Source organism: Artemia sp. Qi Xiang Cuo, chromosome 19 (assembly GCF_049724085.1).
Source record: "Artemia sp. Qi Xiang Cuo chromosome 19, ASM4972408v1, whole genome shotgun sequence".
Taxonomy (NCBI): domain Eukaryota; kingdom Metazoa; phylum Arthropoda; class Branchiopoda; order Anostraca; family Artemiidae; genus Artemia; species Artemia sp. Qi Xiang Cuo.
This window is the reverse complement of record NC_142812.1, coordinates 50,793,583-50,815,016: the sequence shown is the minus strand read 5'-3', so window position 1 is coordinate 50,815,016 and position 21,434 is coordinate 50,793,583. Positions and strand designations below refer to the sequence as shown.

Below are 21,434 nucleotides of genomic sequence, written 5' to 3'. Positions count from 1 at the left end.
TTCATTTCATTTGTTTGTCTTGTGTCACATTTTGAAACACTTCTGACACTGAATAGGCTTATGTTTGTATTCCTTGTGTGGTTTGATTTGCCCAAATATGAATAATTTTTCTGGGATATCAATTTTATCCTTCAGTGTGAATAAGAAGAATCTACTAGTTTTTAGGCCATTAGAGTTAGGTTTTCCAAGTTGGGTAACATCCTCAACTGGGATTGTGTTTCCAGCCCTATCTGAAAGGCCTTCTTTTAACTCCTGAGTAGATATCTCTGGGGGAACATTATAAACTACTATTTTTGTTGGTGATTGTTTGGGTTCCAATTAGATGCAATAATTGGGGTATTCAGAAGGGATTTAAGGTTAATTATTGTATCTGCTGATTTCTGACCTTCTACAGCTATTAGCAGAGATCCATCAAGGTTAATGTTAAGAGAGAACATTGATTTTAGCAATTTAAAAATTGCAACTCTTATTGCAGTGATCATTTTTATTTCAAAAGGGTAGTGGAGTAATTTTAAGGTAAATTCCTAAGTTTTTGGAGGGAGGATCTTGGGCAGGGAGAGGGGAAATGCTTTTAATTGGGGAGATTTTTTTCCTTTTTTTTGAACTTCTAGAGAGGACCTCTTGAAACCCATTATCATCATTTATGGTTACATTAGCCCCCACACTTATCATTGTCCTATTCTCCGAATTGGAGCTATCATTTGAACTTTGAGAAAGTGTGCTTGACCAGCCAAGATGGGTATCTTTCACTATGGCACATTCACTGGAATTTGAATTGGGATCTGGGGGGACATTTTTTTGGAGGACTTCTAAACATTGCCTATTGGAAAAAGCTTTAAACAGAGAAAAACAAAACTAAAGCAAGAAGGGAAAATGGAATGATATCAAACCGTTTGCACTATACTATGGGGAGGAGGACACCACAGTATAGCCCTGAGGATGAGTTGAGCAGGATTGGTTTGGTATAACTGCTGATTAGAAGTGATAATAATTCACAAGAAAATTTGTTTTAATTTTCTTATGGATACACACAGTGTCTTTGGATTTACCACTCCCTCTTCTCCTTATTCAGATTTGAGATTCATTTTACCAACCAAAGACTCCTCAAAGGTTCTAAAGCGATATTCAAATCCATTCCAAGCAGATACTGACGAAGAAGAGAAGAAATTTGTCCTTTAATCTGTTTTGGTCTTTAAAAAGCATACTACAAATTTCAGTTTTCGCTTAAAAATACACCCTCCCAAGTGTTTGGAAAACCCCTTGCATACAAAGAGGCCAACAAAATTCTGTTTTTGTCCTTTATAAGGCCCTGTTTCGAGGGGAATCAATATTTTTACTTATTTTTCCATCTGCCATAAAGTCATCGAAGCCGAAGGACTTAAATATATAAACTTAGATCCAATTGAAAAACAAACTTTAGGGCCTTATTTCAATTTTTTAATTTTTTTGTAGGGGAGGGAAAATTTGCTCTGGAACGTTTTGAATAGTAAGTATGCTTACGGCTGCAAATTCCAATTAAATCATGGAGAGAAATGTTTGACTTATTCTAATGTCACGTAACACCTTGCAGGTGAAAAAATATATGGTCTTTCTGACATAAAAATTAATTCCTGAAAGATTCGAGTCTGATATGGCAAAAATTAAAGAATTCTCTTGTCTATAATTAAACTGTTTGGGAAAATTTGATAAATTATATTGTTCAAGGCCCTTTTCTGAGTGCCTGATGGAGGTCATGTTACCCCCAGAGGTATATTTACTGTAACTTTCGACTATTTTGAACAAAATGGTTGTTTCGAAATTTTGATCAGGAATCTTTGGGGGTTTCTGAGGGGTTGAGTAGCAAAGAAAATATGGGAGGGTTTTCGATTGTCATCCCATCACTTCGAAACCTTAAAAACGGCATTAGAACTTTATTAGCCATTTTCACTAATTTTTATGTTTCTGTTTCAACTTTTACCATACAAAGAAACCAAGAGGAAAAGAAAAAAATAAATAAAAATCACAAATATATGGCTCTTTACTTTGGTAGTACTACCTCTGAAACCTTCAAAAACGCACATTAGTAAACATATTGCCTTAAAAAAGGTTCCAGGCGGAACACAAATTTGCTAAGCTTCCTTTTGTTTTCAAAGATCCAGCCTCTATCTGACACAATATAGCAGATTCCAAGAGTAGCAATTATCCAAGTGCCAAGCGTAAGTACAAATGCATTCAAAATATCTTAAAAACCTTTTTTTTATATTTCGTAAAAAAAGAATAATTTTTTTAATAAGTTTCCTTCTTAATAGCTCCAATTCTGGGCTAATACCATTGGTTCTTACTACTAACTAGTACTACTAAAAACTCACAGCAACATCAGCCAACCTGAGGTGAATAAAGCTAGGCACGTTCCTCTTCCATCGCAATGTAATCAAAGCCCCCTCTGCAAAACCATAATTAGTTTTCTTGGGATATTCATTTTCACTTTAAAATGGGCGTTTTGGGCGTATTTTCGCTGTTGAGCTTCACACCATTTTACTTGTAATTTGAAATCGGAATCCCAAATATCAAACACATTCAAAAGAGAAAAACGAGAATACGCCACGTTTGTTACCAGAAATAAATCAGTCTCCATCAGAACAAAAGAAAGCCTCTGAAGTCCTCAGGAAAGAGGAGAGAATCAGAGATTAATTCTTGTTACCAAGCATCAGCCAGTGTGTTGTATAGCCTAGGTATATTCTGCCAGTTGTACAGAACCACATTAAAGTGGGACTCTGGAAACCTGACCTATTGGAAAAAATTAGTTTATAAGGTTCTATAGAATGGTACTATCCAATCTCCTTATAATTGAAAACATTTTAGTCATCTAGTTGGAAAACTTGGCCCATCTGTATAGGAAAAATTGGTAAAGTTCTACCAAATCATATTAGCCTATTGAGTTAGGAATAAAGTGAATACACCACTTGATGCCTTTTTGGTCAATATCTACCAAATAATATTATTGAGTTAGGACTGAAGTGAATACACCATTCAATGCCTTTTTTTATGCTGATTACAAATATAATAGGGTAAGACACCCAGTAGTTGGCTACCTGCCTGTTCTCGGACAGAATCTTTGATAGGAATGAATCATCATCCTATTCACAGACAAAAGTCTCCAATTCCTGTCACCTGCGATGCATTAATCATTTTAAAAACTTTTTGACATTTAAACTACTCTAATTACTGTATTATACCACCTAGAAACTTAATTTTTTTACAGTTAAAATCCTCTTTCTTTTGTGAACAAGTAGTTACTAATTCAAATAGTTTCGATTGTACAGCGCTTCCTATTTTTAAATTTACTAAGAAGTGTCAAATCTTCTTAAAGACGGACATATAGGAATCGCTCATTTATATACTTATTACGCAATATTGCTTTGTTCTGTTCATTGATTTCCTGTTATCGGCTTTTGTCAACCTTCATGAGACAGGTTTTCGTCTGCTTGTTGCTAGGCCTATAGGCAGAACCTGCTAATTCATGATTTGGCAAATTCATGATTCATGATGGCAAACAAAATATTAAATTGTAAAAGGTTTATTAATATAAGAAATTTTTTATTTAAATTTGATTTTTAGAGAAGATAATAATTCAGATTGGAATTATTGAGAAAAGTAATTATCCTTGTTATTCAATGAGGGCAGGTGGGGATCAAGGATTTTTTGGGGGGGGGGGGGGCAAAAAAGGTGGATTCTATAAAAAAAAATTACAGGGTGCAACGTAGGTTGATCTGATAAATTTGCATCAGGAGTAAGTTTAATTAATGCAAACTTGAGTTAATTAAGTAAATTATGCTCTTTTTTATGGTCTTTAAGAATATAGTAATCATTTTTGTTGGAAATGAATTTTATCCCCCACCCCTATATATACCAATTCTGGGTATATATTTGCACATTAGGGGTTGGGGGTAATTTTATTTCTGTGTAAATGAGAGGTAAGTTTCACTTTCCCCACTCCCCACCCCCTAATGTGCAAATATATACCCTGAATTGGTATATATAGGGGGGGGGGCTAAAATTCATTTCCAACAAAAATGGGTAAATATATACAAACTCATATTATTGAGTTAGGAATAAATTGAATACACCACTCAATGCCTTTTTTTTACGCTGATTACAAATATAATAATCATTTCTATCGGAAATGAATTTCAGCCCCCCCCCTATATATGCCAATTCTGGGTATACTTTTCTACATAAGGGGGGGGGGGCAAATTTTGTTTATGATGTAAATCGGAGGTAAGTTTAAACTTAATTTTAAGATAAAGATTAAGATTTAAATTATTGAGAAAAGTGATGTTACTTTTTATTAAATGGAGACAGGTGTGGATCAAGGATTTTGTTTTTTTTTGGGGGGGGGGGGAAGAATAGGTGGATCCAATAAAAAATTTAGGGGGGCGCAAAATAGGTTGATCTGATAAACTTGCATCAGGAGTAAGTTTAATTAACGCAAATTTGAGTAAATTAAGTAAATTACACTACTTTAGGCTACACTAGGGGGGCGTGCGCCCCTTTGCCCCCTCCCCGCTGGATCTGCCACTGAATGAGGGGAACTGGTATTCCCCTGTACAATGTTTTCAGCTATGCAAGATTCCAATGGTACACTTTTCATATTGATCTGACACTATTTTTGATGTGTTTTAGGCTTTTTTTTAGAAATTACCATAAACTTCTTTAAACTTTTACTTTTAAAACAAACCAAAATAATAGTTACCATTCCTGAATCAATGTCCCATGGCAACTTTTTCTCAATAGTAATTTTTTTTTCAAATTTTTTTTAAGTTTTGATTAATATGGGTTGGTGTTTGTCATTTACTAAGTTACACCTACTTCTGCACCTATGACTGAAGTTGATCCAGAGGGGGGGAGGGGGTTCACCCCTTAGTCAGTACCTCAATCTTTAATTCGAAGATTTTTTAGTTCTTCCATAATAGTTGTTTGTGCTAAATAGCAGCCTGTGTGATTAAGGGGTCATTTTTAAAGAACTGGAACAAAATTCAAACTTTAGCTTAAAGAGCAAGGTATTGACTAGTAGGCGAGCCCCCTAATATACATATTAAAAATATATGAATGTAGAAGTTTGTTAAGTAAGTTAATTTGTAAGTTATGTATCTTTATTACTAATAAAAATGTTCGTAAATAAAATTAGATAAGTTTCGAGAAAGCCATTTAACCAAATAAAAGTAAAATTAATATGCAAATTTTGTTTTAATTATTCATGTACGGTGACCCAAAATCAAAACCTGCATCAGTTCAAAAACGTTCAAAAACTAAATAAAAAAACAAGTTTTTTTTAACTGAAAGTAAGGAACAACGTTAAAACTTAAACAGAAATTATTCCGTACATGAAAGGGGCTGTCCCCTCCTCAACGCCTCGTTCTTTACGCTAAAGTTTGACTTTCTCACAACTCTTATTTTTTTTAATACAAAATTCGTCAAATCCCCCGCCTCGTCAGCAGCTGCACCCGAAATATGCTTGTTTTGCTTTGTTTTTTTTTTTGCTTTGTCATTCTTCAAGACAAATATTTAGCTTTCTACCGTTAAAAGGCGCCTTTTATTATTTCTTTGCTTTAAATCTTTTATATACATGACTGAAGTATAGCCCCTTATAGAAAAGAATAATCAGTAATCCTTTGTCCTGATGTCTTAATTTAGCTTAAATTCATTTTTATTATCGGAATTCAATCAAAATTAAGTGCACATGCCCCATCAATATTGGTCAAACATGTTACTTCAATACCTGACAAGTCTCACATCAATTTTTCTAAACGGCAAAAATAAAGAAAAAAAGGAATTGATATGCGACTTCTCAAACAAAAACAGCTGTCAAAAGCAATTAAGAAATCCTTTCTGGTTTCAAATGATTTGCATAACCCACTTTCCGAATTTTGTACTGCAACAAATGGCCATCTTTGAAAGTATTAGCCTATTAAAGATTTTGAGGATTCTATGGAGAGGGGCATAGTCTTGTCAACTTGTAGAAACATTGGTACTGGTGCATTATGTGGGCACTGCTAAAGAAATCAAGTTTGGTTCATGCTAATGAAATGAAATAAAATAGGATGAATATGCAATAATTTGTAAACAAATTTGGGCTATATATTTCGGCTCAACGGAATTGTTGTTGTCATTTTAATGACAAAAAATATCATTTTAATAGCAGGGAACTTGATTTTAATAACCGAGTAATGGAAAATTTTCTGCGGGAGCAAATTTGTACTAGGGGGCTGGTTATATGTAGGGAAACTTCCATAAAGGATGGAATTTCTGTTTTTTTCTGGGGGGAGATGGGTTAAACAAAAAAAAAACTAAAACCCTTTTTTTTGAAAAACAATTTTGAAGTTTTTGCCGCAATATCAGCAATAAGTGTTTTCAGCTATGGGTTCCTATCCCGGGCTGTGGCTCTGGCTCTAAAACCTATTTTGTAAAAGGCTTGATATACTATACAGATACAAGCCCTACTTGAGCCTGAAAACAAAGCTAAAACCAATTTTGGCTCCCAAATTTTTGCAACAAAATTCTATTTTGTTTTTTCCCAAAAAATCCCAGAATCTTGAAGACCTGTCCCCGAAAACTCCCCGAATTTTTAAGACTTGTCCCCGAATTTGAATTTTCGAGAGTGGAAGCCCTGTATAGTATACCTGCATGATGCATAAACACCAAAATTTGTTTACCTACATTTTTGTTACATTTTTTCAAGTCAGACAAACATTTCGTTTTTGAGAGGGGGGGGGGGGTGTTCAACTCCCCCCCCCTGGGTACAGCCTTGTCCAAGTAAAAAAAATTTGCTATTGTACAAGGAAACCAGTAACGAAAAACCTGTCAAATAGGCTATTTGCAAGAGACCGCTATAGATAAAACATTGCAAAGCTGTGGTTTCTCATGGAGTTACAATATTTAAACGATTGTTTTTTGGTGTTTAAGGGGGGGGAGGTACCTAGGTTAGGTTATGTATTTAACCTAAGTTTTTTATTGTTTTAAAAAAAAGTTGTGTAACAGATTTAAACTTTAGCGTAAAGACCGAGGCATTGAGGAGGAGACAGCCCGTTTCATATACAGAATAATTTCTGTTCGTTTTAAGTTTTAATGTTGGTCCTTACTTTCAGTTAAATTTTTTTTATTTAATTTCTGAACGTTTTTGAATTAATGTAGTTCTGATTTTGGCTAACCGTACATGAATAATTAAAGCGAAATTTGCATATTAATTTTACTTTTTTGGCTAAATGGCTTTCTCAAAAATTTCTTCTGACGTAACTTATGAATTAACTTACGTAACGAACTTCTATATTCGTTTGTTTTATTACGTATATTCCAGAGTTTGCCCTCTAGTCGAGATATTGCTTTTTACGCTAAAATTTGAATATTGTTCGAATCACAAACCCCTGAATCAAAAAAGCTTGTTACTAATCATAGATAGCTCTTTTGAAACTACTAAAAAAAAGACTCTAGTGAACACGGTACGGCATTAATTAGGGGGCGAACCCCCTCATATACCTAATAATTTCTGTTTGTTTTAAGTTTTAATGTTGCTCCTTACTTTCAGTTTAAAAAACTATTTTTTTTATTTAATTTCTGATCGTTTTTTAAATAATCCAGCGCTCCCTTCATAGAAATGTCCCTTCCCCCAAGGAAACATCCTCCATGGAAGAATCCTCCCCCGTAACCCTTTCCTCCCACCCCCCCACCCCCCACCCCCATCAGAAAAGAATCCCTCCTGAAAGCACAAAAATTCAGCTTAAAACTTCAATAATGCATACTCTACTGTGACATCTTCGCCGGAAATAAATTTTTAAAACCTCTCTCTTAAATAAAGCTTTTATATGCACCTAATTTGACAAAATTCTATTCTGTCTTCAAACTTCAATTTGAGTATCATCACCCTTTCCTTATCATACGTTTAAAATTATCAAAACATCAATGATACCACTACCTAAAACGAACACCTGGGATAGCTACGTGAAAATTTATCTTTCTTTGGCCGTTACTTTGAAACTGCATAGTTACACAAGGATTTTTGGTTATGTTAAACATAAGTAAGGGGATACAAACTTGTCATTCCCTTAGTTTAAGGAAGGAGTCTTCTGTGACCATTTAGATTTTTCTGTGACCATTCATGATTTTACTGGACTATATTTGGGGGAAAAGCAGGGGGCATGATAGGGGAACAATTAGACTCTGTATGCTTTAGTACAAAAAGGTACATAAAAATACTACGGTTCCAGGTCTTGCGTCTAAAAATAAACAAAAAAGTACGGTATTTCTATCAGAAATGAATTTCAGCCCCCCCCCCCCTATATATGCCAATTCAGGGTTAAGTTAGGTATAGCCTATATAGAGGGGGGGCTGAAATTCAGTTACAATAGAAATGATTATTATATTCGTAATCAGCATAAAAAAAGGCATCAAATGGTGTATTCACTTTATTCCTAACTCAATAGGCCTAATATGATTTGGTAGATATTGACCGCCTTTTTTATGCTGATTACGAATATAATAATCATTTCTATTGGAAATGAATTTCAGCCCCCCCCCCCTATATACCTATCCTAACCTAACCCTGAATTGGCATATATAGGGGGGCCTGAAATTCATTTCTGATAGAAATGATTATTATATTCATAATCAGCATTAAAAAAGGCATCAAATGGTGTATGCCTTTTTTTATGCTGATTACAAATATAATAATCATTTCTATCAGAAATGAATTTCAGCCCCCCCCCCCTATATATAACTAACCAAGTCCTGAATTGGCATATATAGAGGTGGGGACTGAACTTCATTTCTGATAGAAATGATTATTATATTCATAATAAGCATAAAAAAAAGGCATCAAATGGTGTATTCACTTTAGTCCTAACTCAATATGTAGAACTTTACCTAACTTCTCCCCAGCAAAACTTAATTTTTCCAACTAGTTGACTAATAACTTTTCCCAGAAAAACTTAATTTTGCTAGTTAGCTGGAAAAAACGTTGCCCCAGAAAACAATTTATTTTCTAACTATTTGACTAATCATAATTAACATTTATTATCAATAGCATATAATATGTTAATATTATAGGGTTCTTTCAAATTTAATTATTACTATTGTGTTACAACTTCCATCTCTCTCTCTCTGTCTCCCTATTAATGGGAGATATATTCTGAGTTATATATTGGGTTTTGAAGCCAAGGATTTTTGTTTTAATTTCTATGATAATTAGTCTTGTACCTGGCCCCCAAAGTGAAAATGAATTTCTCAAAGCTTAAAGGGTTATTCCTCCTGTCTTTTTAAAGAAAATGGATGCATATTTGAAGTTTTGTTTTGTTCATTTCTATCTTGCATTTAATGGACAAAGATTATGTATGTTCCTTCATTTATCTCTCTTTGTTTCTAATCTGGAGGAATATTTTTGTCTCATTTTTAGAATTTCTAATTAATTTTCCAACTAGTTGACTTGTAACTTCTACCCAGGAAAACTTAATTTTTCCATCTAGTTGACTAATAACTTCTCCCCAGCAACGCTTAATTTTGCCGACTAGCTGGAAACAAACATTGCCCCAGAAAACAATTTATTTTTAAACTTGTTGACTAGCAACTTTTCCCCAGCAATACTTTCTTTATCCAACTAGCTAGAAACAAACTTACCATATAAGCACTTTTGTTAGCCATCTATTTGGCAAGTAAATTTTCCTCAGAATAATTTCTTAGCTAACAACATGACATAAAGAGAAAACAAAAAACATACTATTCCCAGTCCAATGAAAATTGGCAATATGTGCTTTTAACAAATGGGCTACAGCTGAGGTAAATCAAACAAACTGAATTCAGGAGTAAATAGTCTTTAAGCCACAGAACTAAAAGTCTTCTCCTTCTATAAGTGTATATATATATATATATATATATATATCATGGAGCAGAACTGTAGTAAATTTATACCAAAGTATGTCCTGGAAAGATATTTTGAAATACCTTCCTTGGAGAAATTTACAATTGCTCCTCCTCATAAAGAGACATGTTAAGAAAACAATTCTTACTATATAATATGTATTATGATCCTAGTTAACATATTATCCAAGGGGAGAACCTTTATCCTCAAATCTATCCTTTTTTTCCTTCTTTTTCCAACTTAAAACAAAGAAATTATGTTTTTTTCCCATGCTTTCAACACAATGTGTAAATCTTTGAAAATTTCTGCTGTAAATTGTTTTTATAGATGGTGCTTATCCCAGTTGTTGTTAATTCTGTTTTTTTGTTGTTGTTTTTTTTAATGATAGAAAATGCAGTGACAAAAATACAAAAAATTGCTATAAACATACATAGCTTGTTTACATACAGAGTTTTTCTAAGAAATTAATGAGTTTCTTAAAACCTATATGTTAACAGAGTATATACCCTACCCCCCTAATGTGCAAAGATATAACCAAAATTGCATTCTGAACCTAAATATAACCAAATAAATTTTACCTCAATCCTTAAATATATCCAAATCCGTGTATATATTTCGACATCAGTGTGGGGAGGGGAACATTCATTTTTGATGCAATTGAAGGTAATATTTAGAATGAGAATGCAATTTTGGGTATATATTTGCACATTGAGTGGGGGGGGGAAGTATTACCATTTTTCTTAAAAAATTAATTTTTTTTAATTTTGAATAAGATAAAAAAATTTATATTTTGAAACAAATTTTTATGAAAATAAAAAAAATTCATAAATTTTTTGTTAGTGGTATGATTTTTTTTAATAAAAAAAAATTAATTACTTTTAAGAAAAAAAATAATTATAACCCACAAAATTTAGGAAATGTATTTGCACATCTTTAAAACCTTACAAATTGGGATTGAGCAAAGTTTTTAAGCTGAAAATAATTGTATTGTACTTAATTTAAGGAGACAATCTATTTTGCAAGGCTTCACTTTTACAATGCACAGATTTTTAAAGGTCAGGACCCTTTAGAGGGAGAAGGAGTGGAGGTAGGTACTTCAAAATACCTTCCCAGGACAGTAGACTCATCCCTGAAAGTTTCATTTTGCTAACCTAACCCCTTTCCAAGATAGCCAAAAGTAGCTAAAGTAGAATTTTTGCCAAAAACAATTCTTAATAATATGCAGAATGATCATAGTTAATACATTTTACATGAGAGAACCTGTATCTTCACTTCTTTCACTGTTGTACAATTCTTTTAAACTAATTTCTGAACAACAAGCATGGGTTTGATAAGCATTTGCTGTGTTTTCAAATGCAAACTAAACACCATCAGTACCATCTAATTACTGCTCATATCACATGTTAATAGAAAAAAAATGAGAAATTGGGTTAGGTTAGAAAACAGTCTGGTGTTTGATTGAGTACCTTTTTCAAGACCTAGAGAATAGACACAAAATTTTAGAAATAAAGTAGAATAAGTGTAAAACAAGAAGTTTTACAAAGTGTAAAAGAAGGAAGTGAAGATAAAGATTCCCCCCATGCAAAATATGTTAACCATGATTATTATGCATATTATGAAGTAAGAATTGTTTTCTTATCATATTTTCTTATTTAAAAGGGTATACCTAGGCCTATAGCAGAAATTTATACAAAATCTTTGTCTAGTTTATAAAAGATAGAACATAATCTGCTGGAGGAAATACTAAGCTCTAATATCGTCTGACTTGTGAAGCTACCATAAGCTTAGGCTTGACTGAGGGTAGCCAAGCTAATAGGTTAGATAAGGTGAACAATTGGCTTTCTGGCTAAACTTTCAGTAATAGTATAGAAGTGCCACTCTTGTGAAGAAAACATCTTATTAAAATAAAAGTAATAATGTTTGCAATGTTTAAACATTATAGTTATTAATTCTTTAGCCTAGGTCATAGTAGCTGTATCTTAAGCTTTACAGTATCAGGGCCTGGTTCTATGACAGATACTAGAATTCAGTCAGGCTAGAGAGTCACCACATGTCACAGTTCTATCCCTTCCTACAGTCAGCATCAACTTTACATCTGACCACCCTTTAAAAACAGATATTTTGCTACAGTCCCTACTCATCAAAACTAGGTAAAATTGTAGACAAGCCACTTTTTGCTATCTTTGAAAGTAGTTAGGTTGGGAAAATAAAGCTTTCAGGGATGAATCTACACACTAAATTATGTCCTTGGAAGGCATTTTTAAGTACCTACATCCTCTCCGTCTCTATTGAGAGGGTACTGACCTTAAAATCCTTGTTAATAGATGTGAAACCTTGCAAAATAGATCTTTTGCTTAAAAGAAGTTCAAGAAAAGTGCTTTCAGCTTCACAGCTTTGCTCAATCCTAATTTATAAGGCTTAAAAGATCTGCAAATACAATTCCTAAACTAAAAAAAAGCACTGATATGGCTTATAATTCTACTCAAGTAACAGTAATTGCATTTTCAAAACTAAAACAGAGAAAAAAAGCCCTGAAAATTAAGGTATAATGTCAAGCCTACCTATAATGTTCTTGCCTACCTGTTAATTATGCAAATTTCTAAGACTTAGAAATCAGAAGAGGGTTAATGTAATAGCTCAGCAATACATTCCCAGAGCATGTTTTTTGCCCTAGATTCACTACTGAAAGCTTTAGTTTCCTAACCTAATCTCTTTCCAAGATAGCAAATAGTAGGTTGTCTAGAATTTTACCTAAAAATTAATTGTAGTTTTTAATATAATAGACCAAAATTCCTACCTCTTCACCTAGATAAAACCATGGATTTGTGAAAAACCAATCTTAATAAAGTGGAATGTGTATAAACTTTCCAAATTTATCATTATCTTGGGACTCAGGGAAATGAGCAGAAAGAGCTATTTCCTGCTTCTGTTTGTGGGAAATAACAGTAGTGTTATGTGGGAAATAAAAAGTTGCTACATAGTTCTTCCTAATACCAGCCAGAAAATACAGGAATCCAGAATTTTGATAAGATGTGACAATAGAGTTGAACAAAAACCTAGAAAGAGAAACCACTTCAAGCCTTAATTAAAGTGCTGAAACTAGAATTAAACCTGAGTAAAGATAAAAAAAGTTACAATATTCCTATCCACTAAAATTGCTGTTGAAAAAGCATTGATAATCAACAAAGTAGGTGAAACAGAAATTCATGTTGAGGAATATAAACCCAGATGTCAAGGAGTATTAAGAGGAATATCAAATGAGGTCCAAAGAGTTAGGCCTACTAGATCAGAACTAAATTTTCCAGTGAAATCTGTAAGAAGATTGAAAAGATTTACTAGGGAAGAAAAAAAATGCAAGTTAGCTTATCAAATTGTATTAGCTTGCTTTTGAGAACAACCTTTTGCCCTCATCTATTTGGCTATACAGAAGGAAAAGGGAGGTTCAAGAACACCAAAGTCTTAATTATTCTGTGTTTGTAATGCCAAAAGTGTAGCTTCCCACTATGATTTGCTAGCCGAAGTGAATTAGTTATTGCTTTGCTTATTATTTGCTTAGATTTGTTTGTTTACTTTGCTTACTTACCTGTTGATTCTATTATTTTTACAGCTGCTTAGGTAATAGAAAACCTAGATGAAGAGTGGTCAAAGTTTTAAGAGCATGCCAAACTAATTTTTCTATGTCCTCTATCTGGTAAAACAGAGAAGGTCCATTGTGCATACCTACTTATCTGTATTGGTGAAAAAGGAAGAGATATTTTTAAAACCTTAGAAATGGAAGTGGAAAATAAGAATAAAATTGATCCATACCTTTTGAAGCTTTGACAATGTCCTGCTCCAAAGAAGAACAATGTATATGCTCAATGTAGCTATTTCCTGCTTCTGTTTGTGGGAAATAACAGTAGTGTTATGTGGGAAATAAAAAGTTGCTACATAGTTCTTCCTAATACCAGCCAGAAAATACAGGAATCCAGAATTTTGATAAGATGTGACAATAGAGTTGAACAAAAACCTAGAAAGAGAAACCACTTCAAGCCTTAATTAAAGTGCTGAAACTAGAATTAAACCTGAGTAAAGATAAAAAAAAAGTTACAATATTCCTATCCACTAAAATTGCTGTTGAAAAAGCATTGATAATCAACAAAGTAGGTGAAACAGAAATTCATGTTGAGGAATATAAACCCAGATGTCAAGGAGTATTAAGAGGAATATCAAATGAGGTCCAAAGAGTTAGGCCTACTAGATCAGAACTAAATTTTCCAGTGAAATCTGTAAGAAGATTGAAAAGATTTACTAGGGAAGAAAAAAAAATGCAAGTTAGCTTTTCAAATTGTATTAGCTTGCTTTTGAGAACAACCTTTTGCCCTCATCTATTTGGCTATACAGAAGGAAAAGGGAGGTTCAAGAACACCAAAGTCTTAATTATTCTGTGTTTGTAATGCCAAAAGTGTAGCTTCCCACTATGATTTGCTAGCCGAAGTGAATTAGTTATTGCTTTGCTTATTATTTGCTTAGATTTGTTTGTTTACTTTGCTTACTTACCTGTTGATTCTATTATTTTTACAGCTGCTTAGGTAATAGAAAACCTAGATGAAGAGTGGTCAAAGTTTTAAGAGCATGCCGAACTAATTTTTCTATGTCCTCTATCTGGTAAAACAGAGAAGGTCCATTGTGCATACCTACTTATCTGTATTGGTGAAAAAGGAAGAGATATTTTTAAAACCTTAGAAATGGAAGTGGAAAATAAGAATAAAATTGATCCATACCTTTTGAAGCTTTGACAATGTCCTGCTCCAAAGAAGAACAATGTATATGCTCAATGTATTTTTCAAAACTGTGATCAGCATGTAGGAGAAACACTTGAGAAATATATTGCCTAGTTGAAGTTGCTAGTTAAGCCTTTTGAATACCATGATCCTAAGGAGATGACTAGAGAAAATTGTTTGTGGTATTAGAAATCCCAGAATAAATGAAAAACTACTTGTAGAAGGAAACAGCCTAAAACTAGAAAGAGCAGTAGAACTTTGTAGAGTGTATGAAACAACCCAGGCACAGCTCAGATCATTTGAAAATGAATATAATCCTTCCCCCATCAAACAAGAAGTTGACACAATCCACAGAAGACAGCAAAAACCAGAAGATTCAATATTAAGACAAAAAGGGACCAAATGTTACTTTTATGGTGGAACCTGCCCTGCAAAAGGAAAAGTATGCTCAAAGTGTAAAAAACTTAACCACTTTGCAAAAGTCTGCCAAAGAAAAACAATGCATGCCATTGGGAACACTGAATCTAAAGCTTCAGAGGGAGTTGAAGAAGAGAAGATTCTGCTTTGTACTGTCCAACAAGATGGAAATAAGGATGAAGTTTTTGTTTCATTAAAGATTGACAATCAGTGTTCAATCAGCTATAAGATTTACGCTGCAGCTCAAGCAAACACCATTCCTCAAGATTACTTTTATCTACTAACTGTAATACCAGCAATACTACCTACAAAGAAAAACTCACTACCTACTGTGGGTTAACAATCCTTACCATTGGAACCTGTATTTTATCATGTAGTTTTGGATACACTGAACAAAAATACAAATTGTTCATAGTTGGTGATAATTCTGTTCTTATTCTTGGATTCAAGTCAAGCAAAGAACTAAACTTGGTGAAGCTTGTCCTTAATGTTGACATAAGAAATGAAAAGAGTCAATCACCAAACTTGAAAACTGTTCTTGCACCATATGAACAATTGTTCTCTGTCATTGGGAAAATAGAAGGAAAGTACGAGATTTACCTCAAGGAAGGATCCACTCCAACAGCTTATACTGCAAGAAAGGGACCTATTGCAATTCAATGAAGGCTGAAAAAAGAACTTGACAAGTTAGAAAATATTGGAATAAAGGGAAAAGTAGAAAACTTACCGAAATGGGTGAATGCAATGGTGCTACTAAAAAAAAATATTGGGGTGTTAGACTCTGCATTGACCCAGTTGATCTTAACAAAGCTATCAAATGGCCTTATTACCTCATTCCAACTTTTGAAGATGCAATTGTGGACCTAAGTGGTTGTAAATACATCTCAAAGTTAGATGCTACCTCAGGCTACTGGTAGTTGTCACTGACCCTTTCTGAAAGTGCATCAGATCTTACCACTTTTTGCACAATTTAGTGAAGATTTTACTGGAAGCAGTATCCATTTGCCTTGATATTTGCACAGGATGAGTTCTAGCAAAAGATGGAAGAAACTTTCCAATGGCTAGAGGGCCTTAAAATACTTGTAGACAACCATCTTATCTATGGTACCACTCTAGAAGAACATGACAGACGACTTGAAGCCATACTAGAAAGAGCAAAAATAAAAGGTGTGAAGGTTAATAGAGCAAAATTCACGTTTTCTGTTCAATCAGTCTGCTATTTTGGCCACATTATTAGCAGTGTAGGTATTAAACCTGACCCTGAAAAGTTGCATGCAATCAATGAGATGCCTATACTAAAATCCAAGGACAAGGTTCTAACTCTCTTGGGTGTGCTGAACTTCCTCTCCAGATAAGATAAGATATTTATTTCAAAAAATGACTATCACAAGCCATTTTTGGCCAAATTTGCATTTTGGGGTCATAAAAAAAGACATAGAAATAGCACAACAACAACAAAAATGGCTAAACAATGCCAAAAACAACAATATCAGAAAGGCAAAGCCATTCATTAGTCTAAAAAACAAAAAGTGTCAAATGTAAGAAAGTTAAAAAGGCACAAATTAAAACAAAACCAAAAAAAAAATTGAGATAAAAATAGTGTTAAAAAGGTTTAGAAGAGAGTATATAAAAAGGGAAGGGAACGGAAGAGCCAAACAGACACCAGCATGGGTATCACCAGTACAAAAAAAAAAAAAAAAAAAAAAAAAAAAAAAAAAAAGCTAGTGGTTTTTTGGATCAGTAATGAAGGGGACAAAGATTTTTTCATATCTGGAGGTTAAACAACGGATGGGAGACAAGATAGGGATGGGTTCAAAAAGGGACCAAATGTTACTTTTATGGTGGAACCTGCCCTGCAAAAATAAAAGTATGCTCAAAGTGTAAAAAACTTAACCACTTTGCAAAAGTCTGCCAAAGAAAAACAATGCATGCCATTGGGAACACTGAATCTAAAGCCTCAGAGGGAGTTGAAGAAGAGAAGATTCTGCTTTGTACTGTCCAACAAGATGGAAATAAGGATGAAGTTTTTGTTTCATTAAAGATTAACAATCAGTGTTCAATCAGCTATAAGATTTACGCTGCAGCTCAAGCAAACACCATTCCTCAAGATTACTTTTATCTACTAACTGTAATACCAGCACTACTACCTACAAAGAAAAACTCACTACCTACTGTGGGTTAACAATCCTTACCATTGGAACCTGTATTTTATCATGTAGTTTTGGATACACTGAACAAAAATACAAATTGTTCATAGTTGGTGATAATTCTGTTCTTATTCTTGGATTCAAGTCAAGCAAAGAACTAAACTTGGTGAAGCTTGTCCTTAATGTTGACATAAGAAATGAAAAGAGTCAATCACCAAACTTGAAAACTGTTCTTGCACCATATGAACAATTGTTCTCTGGCATTGGGAAAATAGAGGGAAAGTATGAGATTTATCTTAAGGAAGGATCCACTCCAACAGCTTATCCTGCTAGAAAGGGACCTATTGCAATGCAAGGAAGACTGAAAAAAGAACTTGACAAGTTAGAAAATATTGGAATAAAGGGAAAAGTAGAAAACTTACCGAAATGGGTGAATGCAATGGTGCTACTAAAAAAAATATTGGGGTGTTAGACTCTGCATTGACCCAGTTGATCTTAACAAAGCTATCAAATGGCCTTATTACCTCATTCCAACTTTTGAAGATGCAATTGTGGACCTAAGTGGTTGTAAATACATCTCAAAGTTAGATGCTACCTCAGGCTACTGGTACGTAGTTGTCACTGACCCTTTCTGAAAGTGCATCAGATCTTACCACTTTTTGCACAATTTAGTGAAGATTTTACTGGAAGCAGTATCCATTTGCCTTGATATTTGCACAGGATGAGTTCTAGCAAAAGATGGAAGAAACTTTCCAATGGCTAGAGGGCCTTAAAATACTTGTAGACAACCATCTTATCTATGGTACCACTCTAGAAGAACATGACAGACGACTTGAAGCCATACTAGAAAGAGCAAAAATAAAAGGTGTGAAGGTTAATAGAGCAAAATTCACGTTTTCTGTTCAATCAGTCTGCTATTTTGGCCACATTATTAGCAGTGTAGGTATTAAACCTGACCCTGAAAAGTTGCATGCAATCAATGAGATGCCTATACTAAAATCCAAGGACAAGGTTCTAACTCTCTTGGGTGTGCTGAACTTCCTCTCCAGATAAGATAAGATATTTATTTCAAAAAATGACTATCACAAGCCATTTTTGGCCAAATTTGCATTTTGGGGTCATAAAAAAAGACATAGAAATATCACAACAACAACAAAAACTGTCTAAACAATTCCAAAAACAAAAATATCATAAAGGCAAAGCCATTCATTAGTATAAAAAACAAAAAGTGTCAAGTGTAAGAAAGTTAAAAAGGCACAAATTAAAACAAAACCAAAAAAAATTGTGATAAAAATAGTGTTTAAAAAGTTTAAAAGAGAGTATATAAAAAGGGAAGGGAACGGAAGAGCCAAACAGACACCAGCATGGGTATCACCAGTACAAAAAAAAAAAAAAAAAAAAAAAAAAAAAAAAAAAAAAAAAAAAGCTAGTGGTTTTTTGGATCAGTAATGAAGGGGACAAAGATTTTTTCATATCTGGAGGTTAAACAACGGATGGGAGACAAGATAGGGATGGGTTCAGAAACAGTACATGGCAGGCGGTGTCTGGATGGGGAGTGTCTTTTGGGGAAAATGTTTTCCGTGCAAGGGTTTGTTATTGCATTTTTTGCAAAACGGAGACACAGCGTTCCTCTCCTGTGCTCAAGAGTTTCCAGCTTGGCCTTTTTTAGAAGGAGTGAATATGGTACCAAAGTTTCTTTAAAAATTATTCTTAGGGCTCTTTTAGCTTCCCACTATGATTTGCTAGCCGAAGTGAATTAGTTATTGCTTTGCTTATTATTTGCTTAGATTTGTTTGTTTACTTTGCTTACTTACCTGTTGATTATATTATTTTTACAGCTGCTTAGGTAATAGAAAACCTAGATGAAGAGTGGTCAAAGTTTTAAGAGCATGCCAAACTAATTTTTCTATGTCCTCTATCTGGTAAAACAGAGAAGGGCCATTGTGCATACCTACTTATCTGTATTGGTGAAAAAGGAAGAGATATTTTTAAAACCTTAGAAATGGAAGTGGAAAATAAGAATAAAATTGATCCATACCTTTTGAAGCTTTGACAATGTCCTGCTCCAAAGAAGAACAATGTATATGCTCAATGTAGCTATTTCCTGCTTCTGTTTGTGGGAAATAACAGTAGTGTTATGTGGGAAATAAAAAGTTGCTACATAGTTCTTCCCAATACCAGCCAGAAAATACAGGAATCCAGAATTTTGATAAGATGTGACAATAGAGTTGAACAAAAACCCAGAAAGAGAAACCACTTCAAGCCTTAATTAAAGTGCTGAAACTAGAATTAAACCTGAGTAAAGATAAAAAAAAAGTGAAAATAGAAGGAAAGTACGAGATTTATCTCAAGGAAGGATCCACTCCAACAGCTTATACTGCAAGAAAGGGACCTATTGCAATTCAATGAAGGCTGAAAAAAGAACTTGACAAGTTAGAAAATATTGGAATAAAGGGAAAAGTAGAAAACTTACCGAAATGGGTGAATGCAATGGTGCTACTAAAAAAAAATATTGGGGTGTTAGACTCTGCATTGACCCAGTTGATCTTAACAAAGCTATCAAATGGCCTTATTACCTCATTCCAACTTTTGAAGATGCAATTGTGGACCTAAGTGGTTGTAAATACATCTCAAAGTTAGATGCTACCTCAGGCTACTGGTACGTAGTTGTCACTGACCCTTTCTGAAAGTGCATCAGATCTTACCACTTTTTGCACAATTTAGTGAAGATTTTACTGGAAGCAGTATCCATTTGCCTTGATATTTGCACAGGATGAGTTCTAGCAAAAGATGGAAGAAACTTTCCAATGGCTAGAGGGCCTTAAAATACTTGTAGACAACCATCTTATCTATGGTACCACTCTAGAAGAACATGACAGACGACTTGAAGCCATACTAGAAAGAGCAAAAATAAAAGGTGTGAAGGTTAATAGAGCAAAATTCATGTTTTCTGTTCAATCAGTCTGCTATTTTGGCCACATTATTAGCAGTGTAGGTATTAAACCTGACCCTGAAAAGTTGCATGCAATCAATGAGATGCCTATACTAAAATCCAAGGACAAGGTTCTAACTCTCTTGGGTGTGCTGAACTTCCTCTCCAGATAAGATAAGATATTTATTTCAAAAAATGACTATCACAAGCCATTTTTGGCCAAATTTGCATTTTGGGGTCATAAAAAAAGACATAGAAATGTCACAACAACAACAAAAACTGGCTAAACAATGCCAAAAACAACAATATCAGAAAGGCAAAGCCATTATTAAGTCTAAAAAACAAAAAGTGTCAAATGGAAGAAAGTTAAAAAGGCAAAAATTAAAACAAAACCAAAAAAAATTGAGATAAAAATAGTGTTAAAAAGGTTTAGAAGAGAGTATATAAAAAGGGAAGGGAACGGAAGAGCCAAACAGACACCAGCATGGGTATCACCAGTCAAAAAAAAAAAAAAAAAAAAAAAAAAAAAAAAAAAAAAAAAAAAAAAAAGGGTTTTTTGGATCAGTAATGAAGGGGACAAAGGTTTTTTCATATCTGGAGGTTAAACAACGGATGGGGGACAAGATAGGGACGGGTTCAGAAACAGTACATGGCAGGCGGTGTCTGGATGGGGAGTGTCTTTTGGGGAAAATGTTTTCCATGCAAGGGTTTGTTATTGCATTTTTTGCAAAACGGAGACACAGCGTTCCTCTCCTGTGCTCAAGAGTTTCCAGCTTGGCCTTTTTTAGGAGTGAATATGGTACCAAAGTTTCTTTAAAAATTATTCTTAGGGCTCTTTTAGCTTCCCACTATGATTTGCTAGCCGAAGTGAATTAGTTATTGCTTTGCTTATTATTTGCTTAGATTTGTTTGTTTACTTTGCTTACTTACCTGTTGATTCTATTATTTTTACAGCTGCTTAGGTAATAGAAAACCTAGATGAAGAGTGGTCAAAGTTTTAAGAGCATGCCAAACTAATTTTTCTATGTCCTCTATCTGGTAAAACAGAGAAGGGCCATTGTGCATACCTACTTATCTGTATTGGTGAAAAAGGAAGAGATATTTTTAAAACCTTAGAAATGGAAGTGGAAAATAAGAATAAAATTGATCCATACCTTTTGAAGCTTTGACAATGTCCTGCTCCAAAGAAGAACAATGTATATGCTCAATGTAGCTATTTCCTGCTTCTGTTTGTGGGAAATAACAGTAGTGTTATGTGGGAAATAAAAAGTTGCTACATAGTTCTTCCC

General features: G+C 33.9%; 1 protein-coding gene across 3 annotated transcripts in view; it reads left to right on the top strand.

The window, feature by feature from the left end:
* The first annotated feature begins 2,573 nt into the window (after positions 1–2,573).
* Positions 2,574–21,434, top strand: part of LOC148940970 (uncharacterized) — a 61,000-nt gene continuing 42,139 nt past the window's right edge. Inside the window, exon 1 of one of the 3 annotated variants that reach the window (XM_089105177.1) lies at positions 2,574–2,711. The gene's annotated coding sequence lies outside the window, so the exon portion shown is untranslated. Of the gene's footprint in view, positions 2,805–21,434 lie in introns of all 3 variants that reach the window. The other 2 variants (XM_089105178.1, XM_089105176.1) reach the window with 2 other exon arrangements.